Here is a 15,255-nt window from a genome sequence, read left to right on the forward strand (position 1 = left end):
GTCCTAATTGGAAGTAGTATAATTGGAATTCAAATTGTATTTCAGAGTATTTCAAACCACCATGGCGGGAATTTACATCAACAGGGATATCGATAGTGCCATCCTGATTAGAAATCACAATGTTATGCGTGCCCAGTTTAAGCACAAGTATTTTTTGTGGGACAGCGATCATCATCAGGGCCTCCAACGAAGGTGTAATTTCGAGCATAGCCTCCTTATCCAGGCAGGAAACGACGAGGGTCTGAACGCATTATGTCCTCACTAACTACCCTTTGGCTGCCTTCAATGGGCGAATCCAAAAGTTCCTGGTTGAGAAGCCGTGCACGGGTAATGTATAATGTACTTTTTTTTTTTCAAATGAAATTACGTATTTGGGGTGAACATTAATACAATTGATATTGATATGAAGGTAGAAACTACATTCTTCTTGCCACAAGAGGGCATTATTGCAATTTATACATGTGCATACTAGCATTATTCTTTACATTTGTTTTCCAACATTTTTTGAAAAGAAAGATTCAAAGGAAAAAACTGAGAAAATGTGTAAAAAAACTAGGAAAAACCATTCTAATGGTTCTTTACACGTTTTTTACACGTATTTTTTCCTATTTGTATTCAATATAGCCGAGGGCCTTGGCCTCGACATTTGGGTAACACACTGCACCACGTCAGAAGAGGTGGAAAAAGTGATAAAAGAAACCAACCACAACCAGATCATGGTAAACGGCGAATTTTGGAGAGCGTTTGGCGAATGGATAGAAGTGAGTTCTTGAAATGTTGCAACCTACATTGCTATCCCATCCATAACTACCCTTTAGCGTCAGTAAAATAGCATCAGAGAGAAGAAAAAATTTTTGCTAAATTGACCTAAATTTAAAATGAATTACGTCAAAATATCACAAAGTATAACAAAGCGTGACGAAGTATGATGAAGTAAAGCGATAAACTGACCAGCTTGTATTGATTCAATAGGATTATTTCGATGATTACAATTTGTTTCTAATAACACTTATTCAAATCCATTTTCTGTTACAAAACACCCTTCGTAAACAAGAAAGGGTGTTCCAACCGAAGGCGGACATGCTAGGAGTTACTGCAACCCTGAAGGTGGCGACAGATGGCTCCATCACTGACATTGTGAGTAAATGTTCATATTTAATCATTGTTTCTAAAGTTCAAATAAAAAATGCAGGTATTCATTTATCATTTTGTTGAATAGCAGATGGGAGGTATGGAAAGAAACTTCAAAGACGTCTGGAGGCAATACTAATTGGAATTAAACTTTGCAATTCACATATAAAACACTTTACTCATGGCTTAAAAGTTCCCTTAAATATGAATGCTTAACAACGATTAGTCTTCCTTCCAGCCGCCTTCAAATTTCATGTACAAAGTCTATGGATTTTTCTACTTAGAATATTTTTCGACTTCTCCATAGGCAATGTATATAAAATTTTAAAGACGCCTGGAGCGAAGATTAATTCGAGTTACAATTTCAAAGTCCAATATACTGGACCTGACACCGGACTTTACATTTTTCTGAAGTATAAGTCCTTCAATACAATTAGTTCTCCTTCCAGACGCTTTCAAATATTTCTATGTACAAACATATGGTAACTTTAAAAAGGGCTGGAGTAAAGACTACTTCAAGTTTCAAACTTATATATTTCGGACTTTGCACCGAACTCAAGTTTTTTCTCAAGTATGAGTGCTAAACTAAGTTTAGTCTTCCTTCCAGGCGATTTCAAATATTGTACATGTATATAGTATACATCAAAAAATCAAAGTCACCTGGAGCAAAGACTCATTACAATTAAACTTTGAAACTCACATATGTTGGACCTTCCACCGGACTTAACATTTTCCCAAAGTATGAATTCTTCAATACAATTAGTTCTCCTTCCAGACGCTTTCAAATATTTCTATGTACAAATATATGGTAACTTGAAAGACGGCTGGAGCAAAGACTACTTCTAGTTAGACTTTAAAACTTATATATTTTGGACTTTGTTCACAACTTCAGTTTTTTCCCAAGTATGAGTGCTTAACTAAGTTTAATCTTCCCTCCAGGCGCTTTCAAATATTGTATATATAGTATATAGGAAAATTTTCAAAGACACCTTGAGAGAAGGCTAATTGGAGTTACAATTTCAAATTCCAATATCTTTGACCTGCCACCGGTCTTAATATATTTGTCAAGTATGAGTCCTTCAATACAATTAGTTCTCCTTCCAGACCCTTTCAAATTTTTCTATGTACAAACATATGGTAACTTGAAAGACGGCTAGAGATAAGACTACTTCAAGTTAGACTTTGAAACTTAAATATTTTGGACTTTGTTCCCAACTTAAGTTTTTTCTCAAGTATCAGTGCTTAACTTAGTTTAGTCTTCCCTCCAGGCGCTTTCAAATATTGTATATATAGTACAAAGGAAAATTTTCAAAGACGCCTGGAGAGAAGACTAATTGGACTTACAATTTCAAAGTCCAATATGTTTGATCTGCCACCGGACTCAACACATTTGTCAAGTATCAGTCCTTCAATACAATTAGTTCTCCTTCCAGACCCTTTCAAGTATTTCTATGTACAAACATACGGTAACTTAAAAAACGGCTGGAGTAAAGACTACTTCAAGTTAGACTTTAAAACAGATATATTTTGGACTTTGTACCGAACTTAAGTTTTTTCTTAAGTATGAGTGCTTAACTAAGTTTAGTCTTCCTTGCAGGCCCTTTCAAATATTGTACATATAGTATATATCAAAAAATTCAAAGTCGCCTGGAGCGAAGACTAATTACACTTACACTTTCAAACTTCCATATGTTTGATCTTCCACCAGACTTAACATTTTACAAAAGTATGAATCCTTAACTATGATTACTTTTTCTTCCAGACGCTTTTGAAATTTTTTATGTACAAAACAAATGGTAAATTTAAAAACGGCTGGAGCAAAAACTACTGGGAGTTAAGATCTGAAATCTTTGAATTATCTTAGTCTCGATAAGACCTATCTACACTATTAATTTCAACTCTTAACTATATACTTCATATACTGCGGAATACCCGTAACTCTAACCCTAACCCTAACCCTAACCCTAACCCTAACCCTAACCCTAACCCTAACCCTAACCCTAACCCTAACCCTAACCCCTAACCCTAACCCTAACCCTAACCCTAACCCTAACCCTAACCCTAACCCTAACCCTAACCCTAACCCTAACCCTAACCCTAACCCAACCCTAACCCTAACCCTAACCCTAACCCTAACCCTAACCCTAACCCTAACCCTAACCCTAACCCTAACCCTAACCCTAATCCCTAACCCTAACCCTAACCCTAACCCCTAACCCCTAACCCTAACCCTAACCCTAACCCTAAACCCTAACCCTAACCCTAACCCTAACCATAACCCTAACCCTAACCCTAATCCTAACCCTAACCCTAACCCTAACCCTAACCCTAACCCTAAACCCTAGCCCCTAACTCTTACCCTTACCCTAACCCTATCCTCCAACCAATGTAAGTATATTTTGGGTCTACAACATTTAGAACAAAAACGATCAATTTTTTAGTGAAAAATCAATTATATTTCAGTCTGGAGCAAAGACTAACACATAAATAACTCTTGAACGAAGACTAACATCTTTTGGTTTTGGACAATCCTGCAACAAATGTAAGTATCTATTGTGTCTTTAGCAAGTATTAACGATTTTTGGCTATTTAATTAAGTACATCTCAGTCTGGAGTAAAGACTAACTCCTCAATCAGTCTTGAACAAAGACTAACATTAACCCCAACCCTAACCCTAACCCTCATCTAAGTAATGATGGTCTGGTACAAGAGTAAGGACTAGCCCTGATCAAAATTACACTGAATTGATAAAATGAGTAAGACTTGAAGAAGACTAACACAGCATGCTATTGTACCAACGGCCATTGCCAGGACAACATGCACAACAATAGGACATGCTGTAATATTTGACATTGCCAAGACAACAATCATAACAAGATTCCACGTGCTCTGTACAATACAAATACACATTACATAACACATGAACTTTCTTGTGCAGTTTATCCTTTGTTCAGCGAGCATCTTTTTGGATCTTTTGTCATCCTTTTCTTTGGATTTTGCCTTTGGATTTTGAACATGGATACCCAAGTGGACGTCGACGGCGTCGTGTTCGTCGGGGGCTTCGGTCTGGCAAGCATGATGTCCAACGAAAAGTTCTTTTGGACAAACGCCAAAACCATCACGGCCAGCCAAAAGAACCTGGCCCTGCCTGAAGAGTACAGACAGTCAGGCCTGCTCATTCAAGCCGGCCACGTAGGCGGTCTGAAGGGGTACTTCTTGACCTCGTTCACCTTGCAAGAGTTTTGCGGACGGATGATGAGGTATCTTAACCCAAACAGCCCTTATAAGGCTAAATAAAACACGTCAAACTATTGGCTAAACAATGATTATTCTTCCTTCCAGTCGTCTTCAAATTTTGTGAAATAAAGACTACATAAAGAGAAATTCAAAGACGGGTGGAGTGAAAAGTAATTAGAGTTAAACTTTGAATCTCACATATGTTGGACTTGGTTCTAGCTTCTATTTTTTTGGGGAGTTTGAATACTGAATTATGATTAGTCTTCCTTCCAGCCGCTTTCAAATTTGGATCTTTTGGTTAAATAAAGACTACATAATTAGAAATTCAAAGACGGCTGGTGTAAAGAGTAATTAGAGTTAGACTTTGAATCTCACATATGTTGGACTTGGTTCTGGCCACATAATTTTGGGGGAGTTTGAATACTGAATTATGATTAGTATTCCTTCCAGCCGCTTTCAAATTTGGTTAAAAATTTAAATAGAGACTAAAGAGTAATTAGAGTTAGACTTTGAATCTCATCCTAAATCTCTACATAAAGGACAAATTAAAATATCTTTCTTTGGCTCTTTCCTATCACAGATTCCTGGCAGAATCACCCGTCCAGGAAGTGGGCCTGGACAACGCCTGGGCGGGCCACCACGCCTGCGGTGAGGAGGTCGAGGCCGCCATGCAGGACGGGGGCTACACGCAGATCACCATATCTGGTAGCATCATCCGCAGATTTGGGGCTTGGGTCGTCCGTGACATGGCCCAGCGCGGAGATGAAGATTTCCTGAAGTTCGCGATTGTGCAGTTCGGCATGCGCATGCCAATCGTGGCATATGAGATGATGCTGACCAGCATTCCGAACGAGGAGGTAATTACCATCTCGACATTATATATGATGCAGTAACTAATGAAAAAAGATACTTTACATCTCAATTCTTTATTTTGTATGCAATTCTTTCTCACTTGCAATCACTCAACCTTTACTCTCATATTTCAGATCGAGTATTCCCAGATACATCTGGGTGTTGATATCACCCTGCCTGGAGCAAGAGTGTCCCTGAACGCCCTACTGAAGAAGGCCCTTGCAAAGGAAGGAACCGTGTACCACCCTCTTGGGGACGTCCTGGGCATGACGGGCATTTTCACCTCGGCACGCAATGGTTCCCTCATTGACCTGGTAAGTAAATACTTAACTTAAGGGTAATAAAATTGATCTAACTGCATAGGATTCTTGATTCATTTTTTGGGTTTTCCTTTTCTCCTATTGCAGACAAAGACGCTAACCGGGGTTCATGGCATCACAAAGATCAGGTGCTACTACCCCGCCCTCATGCACTGTCGGCCCCCGCCGCTCAGGGAATCGGGAAAGATGAGGGGACTCGTCCTGGCAGCAGTACTTGCGCAGGGCATACCGGCCTATCTCGACCTACAGCGCAGGTTCAACCTCTACCTCCAGACAGTGAAGGGAACGCTGGCTGTTCTGGAAGCTGAGACCACGTTCCGGGTAGAGGTGAGCACTGTAAATGACTAACGCTAACCCCAATACTTACCCTAACCTCTTTGTACCAATTTTATGTATTGTTTCAACCTTTTTTTTTTCTACAGTTCGTTTTAGCGGAGGTCCTGGAGATTCCGGACACTCTCTTGGATCCTAAGGAGGGCTTCCTGGATGGCTGGGTGGAGGCAGAAGTACTAATCGCCCGCCCGGGGAGAGGATTCATCCCGGACCAACTCATCCAGGTCATACAAGTCCTGGAGAACGACGACTCATGCGTCCTGCGGAGGGTGGCTGCCGCAGCCTATCTAACCTACTGGTTGGATGGCAGCACCCTCCGCCTTGACTACAGGGCGCTGAAGATGGCCCTTGGCCACACCGTAGGCAGGTAATTATAAACAATACTACCCTTACCCTTTAAACAAACCCAAGGCCTACTTCTCGTCGATTTTAAATGCTTATTAATGTTTTATCTACTCACAGATCCAACCTGAAGCCCATCGCCTGGGACATGGCGCATGTAGACCACAGGTCCCTGCAGGACGATGACTCAGAGCAGCTGGCGAAGGCTGCTGGAGCCCTGCTGAAGTGTGACCGTCAACCCCTTGAGTGGGCTCTGACAAACTCCCTCCAAGGTAAATATGTTCCAAAATGTAATTACAATTACAGACTTAAATTACTGCCAAGAGACTTTAAGAATTCAACTAATACAAATGACTAATAATTCTGTCTTTTCATCTTTTGCCTTTCAAATGAACTACAGCCTGTGATGCCTGCGGAGCCACAGACGCCGGGAAGGTGGCGTTCTGGCAGGAGCTCCTGCTCCGGGTGGCGTCCCGTTGGGCGGGACAGGAGCGGTACGATCCTCAACTGTTCCGGTACGAGAGGAACCTCACCACAGGCAGAGCTCAGGGAACCCTCTCCTTCAGGCAGCTCGGCCTGTGCCTCTCCGAGCCCAGGACCAAGAAGGGCTACCCTGCTCTGCTGAGCGCCATCTTCCGGCGAATCACAGAACTCAGTGGGGAAGAGGCAGAGTAAGTTTCACATACTACTTAATTCGCTTTCCAAGTTTGGTTTACTGACAAGACTTAGTCTTTTGTTTGTTTTTTCCTCATCGAAATTTTCTATGTCTTTCAATTCACAGTGCTACAGAGGTCGCCGAGGAACTCACCACCGACCAAAGGGTGGATGCCTTCCCCCACCTCCCCCCTACCTTCCCGACCGACAGGCAGAGGTTCGCGCGTATTCAACTAGACCGTCTGGCCAGGAGGATGACAGAGGCGGTGGATTTCATCCAGCGGTCGTCTGTATCCTACGCAACGATGCCCAGCCTCCTGAAAATACAGCCGGACAACCCTGAGGCTGTGTCTGCCTTTCACGTGGCGAGTATCCTGGCAGAGGAGGGCTTCGTACGGGAGCAGGCAGCAGATATCCTCCTGACGCTCTGCTTAACCGCAGGGCTAGAGCGAAGGAGGAGGCGCAAGGATCCGGAGTGGCACCCCTGGGTGTCTTGGAAATACTTCCATATGAACCTGCCAGGTAAAATTCAATTTATTTCCTCTTATGGGGTGGAACAGCCTCGTCGGGCGAAGGCTGGTTAATCTTTTGATCCACACAGACATGTATAAAAATACAAAGGATATCAAACTTACAAGTCATAAACAAAACAAGTAAGAGAAAGGAATATCAAATGCAATAGGCATGTCACATCAAATTCGAAATGGAGAAAGGAAATCGGTACGTTTCTTAAGTATAAAAACATATTTTAGGTGGGATATTTATTACTTAAGTACTCCAGAGAAAAGCACTTAAATATGCAAAACGTCTTATAACTTCCATCTTTTAGGTTCACTCCAGGACACCATCAACGCCCTCCGCCAAGAAGGTCTCATCCAGCCCATCCCTGAGCGCGATCCCCCCCACCCTTACCCATTCTTCGGCCTCTGGCACGTTCTTCAGTTCCCTGCCCGCGTCCAGGAGTGGCTCGCCGGGCGCAACCAGCCTGGAATGGCGGACTTGCCTCCTGAGGACGCTGAAGATCCAGAAGAGCAGGAGGAGCCAGAAGAGCCAGAGGAACAGCCAGAGCCCGAGGTGCAGCTGCGACCAGCGCAAGTCCGGCTGGTCCGGCTGCGGGGCATCAATGCCCTGCTCGCTGAGCACGAGAACATTGTAAGTATTTTTACAGTTTCAAACTTGATCCTCTACCTAACCCTAACCCTACCCTAACCCTAATCCTCTGGCAAATATATGGTAACAGTTCATTAATGCTCTTCTTTTTTCTCTCTCTCTATAGGATGTCCTCCCCCCCGAAGCCCCAAACAACGCGGAGAAGAAGGAGGAGCGTACCCAGCAGAAGAGAGTGGTCCGCCGCCTTCGCGGGATTAATGCCCTCCTGCAGGAAAACCGGGACAGGGGCGCCCTCTTTTAGTGGAACAAAACCACTCTAAAAAATACCCCAGGAGCCCTTTTCAGGTTAGTGAAAGTCAACCACTTTAAAAAAACACATCCAGGAGCCCTTTTCAGGGCCAGTGGAAGTAAACCACTTTAAAAAATGTAACAAAACAGCCCTTTTAAGGGCTATTTTTTTGGGGGTGGAAGCTGCTTTACGTCCTCGTCGTCCACCCTGGGTAGCTCTTCGGAGCTAGCTAAATTTGCAACAAACTTAAACTTTGGTGACTTTCAAAAAAATGTGCACACTTACAAGACTTTCATTACACGGGACCTAACAATTTTCTGAAGTATGAGTCCTTACCTACTATTAGTTTTCCTTCCAGCCGCTTTCAAATATTGTATATATAGTATATATTAAAAATGTCAAGGACTGCTGGAGAGAAGACTAATTGGAGTTCCAATTTCAACGTGCAATATGTTAGACCTGTCACCGCACTTAACATTTTTCTGAAGTATGAGTCCTTCAACACCATTAGTTTTCTTTCCAGACACTTCCAGATATTTCTATGTACAAACATATAATAACTTAAATAACGGCTGGAGAAAAGACAATTTCAAGTTATAACTTCAAAATTATAAATTTTGGACTTTCCACAAGACTCAACTTCTTTCTCAAGTATGAGTACTTACTTAAGTTCCGTCTTTCTTCCAGACGCTTTCCAAATATTGTACATAATGTAGTATATCTTAAAAACTTCAAAGACACCTGGAGCAAAGACTAATTGGAGTTAAAATTTTAAACTCACATGTCTTACACCTAATACCAGACGTAACATTTTTCTGAAGTATGAGTCCTTCCCTACAATTGGTTTTCCTTCCAGGTGCTTTCAAATATTTCTATGTACAAACATATGGTAACTTAGAAAACGGCTGGAGCAAAGACTACTTCAAGATAGACTTTGAAACTTATATATTTTAGACTTTGTTCCCAACTTAAGTTTTTTCACAAGTATGAGTGCTTAACTAAGTTTAGTCTTCCCTCCAGGCGCTTTCAAATATTGTACATATTGTATATAGGAAAATTTTCAAAGACACCTTGATAGAAGACTAATTGGAGTTACAATTTCAAATTCCAATATGTTTGACCTGCCACAGGTCTTAACATATTTGTCAAGTATGAATTCTTCAATACAATTAGTTCTCCTTCCAGACGCCTTCAAATATTTCTATGTACAAACATATGGTAACTTGAAAGACGGCTGGAGCAAAGATTACTTAAAGTTAGACTTTGACACTTAAATATTTTGGACTTTGTTCCCAACTTAAGTTTTTTCTCAAGTATGAGTGCTTAACTAAGTTTAGTCTTCCCTCCAGGCGCTTTCAAATATTGTACATATTGTATATAGCAAAATTTTCAAAGACACCTTGAGAGAAGACAAATTGGAGTTACAAATTCAAATTCCAATATGTTTGACCTCCCACAAGCCTCAACATATTTGTCAAGTATGAGTCCTTCAATACAATTAGTTCTCCTTCCAGACCCTTTAAAATATTTCTATGTACAAACATATGGTAACTTAAAAAACGGCTGGAGCAAAGACTACTTCAAGATAGGCTTTGAAACTTATATATTTTAGACTTTGTTCCCAACTTAAGTTTTTTCACAAGTATGAGTGCTTAACTAAGTTTAGTCTTCCCTCCAGGCGCTTTCAAATATTGTACATATTGTATATAGGAAAATTTTAAAAGACACCTTGAGAGAAGACTAATTGGAGTTACAATTTCAAATTCCAATATGTTTGACCTAGCCCAGGTCTGAACATATTTATCAAGTATGAGTCCTTCAATACAATTAGTTCTCCTTCCAGACCCTTTCAAATATTTCTATGTACAAACATATGGTAATTTGAAAGACGGCTGGAGCAAAGACTACTTCAAGTTAGACTTTGAAACTTATACATTTTGGACTTTGTTTCAAACTTAAGTTTTTTCTCAAGTATGAGTGCTTAACCTAGTTTAGTCTTCCCTCCAGGCGCTTTCAAATATTGTATATATAGTACATAGGAAAATTTTCAAAGACGCCTGGAGAGAAGACTAATTGGAGTTAAAATTTCAAAGTCCAATATGTTTGACCTGCCACCGGACTCAACATATTTCTTAAGTATCAGTCCTTCAATACAATTAGTTCTCTTTCCAGACCCTTTCAAATATTTCTATGTACAAACATACAGTAAATCAAAAAACGGCTGGAGTAAAGACTACTTCAAGTTAGCCTTTGAAACTTAAATATTTTGGACTTTGTACCGAACTTAAGTTTTTTCTCAAGTATGAGTGCTTAACTAAGTTTAGTCTTCCTTCCAGGACCTTTCAAATATTGCACATATAGTATATATCAAAAATTCAAAGTCGCCTGGAGCAGAGACTAATCACACTTACACTTTGAAACTTCTATATGTTGGACCTTCCACCAAACTTAACATTTTACCAAACTATGAATCCTTAACTATAATAAGTTTTTTCTTCAGACGCTTTTGAAGTTTTTTTATGTACAAAACAAATGGTAAAATTAAAAACGGCTGAAGCAAAAACTACTGCTAGTTAAGATCTGAAATTTTTGGAGTATGTTAGTCTCGATGACACCTATCTACCCTAGTAATTTCAGCTCTTAACTAAATACTTCATATACTGCGGAATACCCGTAACTCTAACCCTAACCCTAACCCTAACCCTAACCCTAACCCTAACCCTAACCCTAACCCTAACCCTAACCCTAACCCTAACCCTAACCCTAACCCTAACCCTAACCCTAACCCTAACCCTAACCCTAACCCTAACCCTAACCCTAACCCTAACCCCCCCCCTAACCCTAAACCCCCCCCCCCTAACCCTAACCCTAACCCTAACCCTAACCCTAACCCTAACCCTAACCCTAACCCTAACCCTAACCCTAACCCTAACCCTAACCCTAACCCTAACCCTAACCCTAACCCCCCCCCTAACCCTAACCCTAACCCTAACCCTAACCCTAACCCTAACCCTAACCCTAACCCTAACCCTAACCCTAACCCTAACCCTAACCCTAACCCTAACCCTAACCCTAACCCTAACCCTAACCCTAACCCTAACCCTAACCCTAACCCTAACCCTAACCCTAACCCTAACCCTAACCCTAACCCTAACCCTAACCCTAACCCTAACCCTAACCCTAACCCTAACCCTAACCCTAACCCTAACCCTAACCCTAACCCTAACCCTAACCCTAACCCTAACCCTAACCCTAACCCTAACCCTAACCCTAACCCTAACCCTAACCCTAACCCTAACCCTAACCTAACCCTAACCCTAACCCTAACCCTAACCCTAACCCTAACCCTAACCCTAACCCTAACCCTAACCCTAACCCTAACCCTATCCCTAACCCTAACCCCCTAATCCTAACCCTAACCCTAACCCTAACCCCTAACCCCTAACCCTAACCCTAACCCTAACCCTAACCCTAACCCAAACCCTAACCCCAACCCCAACCCAACCCCAACCCCAACCCTACCCCTAACGCTAACCTCCCCAACCCTATAACCCTAGCAAATCCACTAACTCTAACCCTAACACTAACCCAAACCATAACCCTTACCCCAAACCATACCCTAACCATAACCCTAACCCAACCCAACCCTAACCCTAACCCTAACCCTAATCCTAAGCCCTAAACCCCATCCCCTAACCCTAAAACTAACTCAACCCTAACCCTAGCCCTAACCCCAAACAGTAAAACTAACTCAACCCTAACCCTAAGCCTAACCTAGTTTCCTGCCTTAACATTTGGCGCTACATTCAAATCAAATCAAAAAGTCGTAGCTGTCTGCCTACATTGCCAATACATGCCCGTATGGAAATTTTACAGCCAGACTCAGCACATGTACGGAAATTCCCCAGCCACCGTCAAGCAGTTTCCCGCTTTAACAGTTGGCGCGAAATTCAAATATTAACAGTTGGCGCTACATTGAAATGAAATCACAATTCTTAGTTTGTGCTGCTTACAGCCAATACATACACGTATGGAAATTCCCCAGCCAGACTCAGCACATGTATGGTAGCCACAGTCAGCCAGTTTCCCGCTTTAACAGTTGGCGCGAAATTCAAATATTAACAGTTGGCGCTACATTCAAATTAAATCGCAATTCTTAGTTGTACTGCTTACATAGCCAATACATACATGTATGGAAATTCCCCAGCCAGACTCAGCACATATGATAGCCACAGTCAGCCAGTTTCCCGCCTTAACAGTTGGCGCGAAATTCAAATATTAACAGTTGGCGCTACATTAAAATTAAATTGCAATTCTTAGTTGTACTGCTTACATAGCCAATACATACATGTATGGAAATTCCCCAGCCAGACTTAGCACATATGATAGCCACAGTCAGCCAGTTTCCTGCCTTAACAGTTGGCGCGAAATTCAAATATTAACAGTTGGCGCTATATTCAAATTAAATCACAAGTCCTAGCTGTGCTTCTTACATGATAGCCAATACATAAAAGTATGGAACTTCACCAGCCAGACTCAGCACAAATATGGCAATTCCCAGCCACAATCAGCCAGTCTAACCCTAAGTCTCGTCCTAATTGGAAGTAGTATAATTGGAATTCAAATTGTATTTCAGAGTATTTCAAACCACCATGGCGGGAATTTACATCAACAGGGATATCGATAGTGCCATCCTGATTAGAAATCACAATGTTATGCGTGCCCAGTTTAAGCACAAGTATTTTTTGTGGGACAGCGATCATCATCAGGGCCTCCAACGAAGGTGTAATTTCGAGCATAGCCTCCTTATCCAGGCAGGAAACGACGAGGGTCTGAACGCATTATGTCCTCACTAACTACCCTTTGGCTGCCTTCAATGGGCGAATCCAAAAGTTCCTGGTTGAGAAGCCGTGCACGGGTAATGTATAATGTACTTTTTTTTTTTCAAATGAAATTACGTATTTGGGGTGAACATTAATACAATTGATATTGATATGAAGGTAGAAACTACATTCTTCTTGCCACAAGAGGGCATTATTGCAATTTATACATGTGCATACTAGCATTATTCTTTACATTTGTTTTCCAACATTTTTTGAAAAGAAAGATTCAAAGGAAAAAACTGAGAAAATGTGTAAAAAAACTAGGAAAAACCATTCTAATGGTTCTTTACACGTTTTTTACACGTATTTTTTCCTATTTGTATTCAATATAGCCGAGGGCCTTGGCCTCGACATTTGGGTAACACACTGCACCACGTCAGAAGAGGTGGAAAAAGTGATAAAAGAAACCAACCACAACCAGATCATGGTAAACGGCGAATTTTGGAGAGCGTTTGGCGAATGGATAGAAGTGAGTTCTTGAAATGTTGCAACCTACATTGCTATCCCATCCATAACTACCCTTTAGCGTCAGTAAAATAGCATCAGAGAGAAGAAAAAATTTTTGCTAAATTGACCTAAATTTAAAATGAATTACGTCAAAATATCACAAAGTATAACAAAGCGTGACGAAGTATGATGAAGTAAAGCGATAAACTGACCAGCTTGTATTGATTCAATAGGATTATTTCGATGATTACAATTTGTTTCTAATAACACTTATTCAAATCCATTTTCTGTTACAAAACACCCTTCGTAAACAAGAAAGGGTGTTCCAACCGAAGGCGGACATGCTAGGAGTTACTGCAACCCTGAAGGTGGCGACAGATGGCTCCATCACTGACATTGTGAGTAAATGTTCATATTTAATCATTGTTTCTAAAGTTCAAATAAAAAATGCAGGTATTCATTTATCATTTTGTTGAATAGCAGATGGGAGGTATGGAAAGAAACTTCAAAGACGTCTGGAGGCAATACTAATTGGAATTAAACTTTGCAATTCACATATAAAACACTTTACTCATGGCTTAAAAGTTCCCTTAAATATGAATGCTTAACAACGATTAGTCTTCCTTCCAGCCGCCTTCAAATTTCATGTACAAAGTCTATGGATTTTTCTACTTAGAATATTTTTCGACTTCTCCATAGGCAATGTATATAAAATTTTAAAGACGCCTGGAGCGAAGATTAATTCGAGTTACAATTTCAAAGTCCAATATACTGGACCTGACACCGGACTTTACATTTTTCTGAAGTATAAGTCCTTCAATACAATTAGTTCTCCTTCCAGACGCTTTCAAATATTTCTATGTACAAACATATGGTAACTTTAAAAAGGGCTGGAGTAAAGACTACTTCAAGTTTCAAACTTATATATTTCGGACTTTGCACCGAACTCAAGTTTTTTCTCAAGTATGAGTGCTAAACTAAGTTTAGTCTTCCTTCCAGGCGATTTCAAATATTGTACATGTATATAGTATACATCAAAAAATCAAAGTCACCTGGAGCAAAGACTCATTACAATTAAACTTTGAAACTCACATATGTTGGACCTTCCACCGGACTTAACATTTTCCCAAAGTATGAATTCTTCAATACAATTAGTTCTCCTTCCAGACGCTTTCAAATATTTCTATGTACAAATATATGGTAACTTGAAAGACGGCTGGAGCAAAGACTACTTCTAGTTAGACTTTAAAACTTATATATTTTGGACTTTGTTCACAACTTCAGTTTTTTCCCAAGTATGAGTGCTTAACTAAGTTTAATCTTCCCTCCAGGCGCTTTCAAATATTGTATATATAGTATATAGGAAAATTTTCAAAGACACCTTGAGAGAAGGCTAATTGGAGTTACAATTTCAAATTCCAATATCTTTGACCTGCCACCGGTCTTAATATATTTGTCAAGTATGAGTCCTTCAATACAATTAGTTCTCCTTCCAGACCCTTTCAAATTTTTCTATGTACAAACATATGGTAACTTGAAAGACGGCTAGAGATAAGACTACTTCAAGTTAGACTTTGAAACTTAAATATTTTGGACTTTGTTCCCAACTTAAGTTTTTTCTCAAGTATCAGTGCTTAACTTAGTTTAGTCTTCCCTC

Source organism: Diadema antillarum, unplaced genomic scaffold (assembly GCF_040938485.1).
Source record: "Diadema antillarum isolate AM-2024a unplaced genomic scaffold, OU_Dant_1.0 seq00001626_RagTag, whole genome shotgun sequence".
In the NCBI taxonomy this organism is placed as follows: domain Eukaryota; kingdom Metazoa; phylum Echinodermata; class Echinoidea; order Diadematoida; family Diadematidae; genus Diadema; species Diadema antillarum.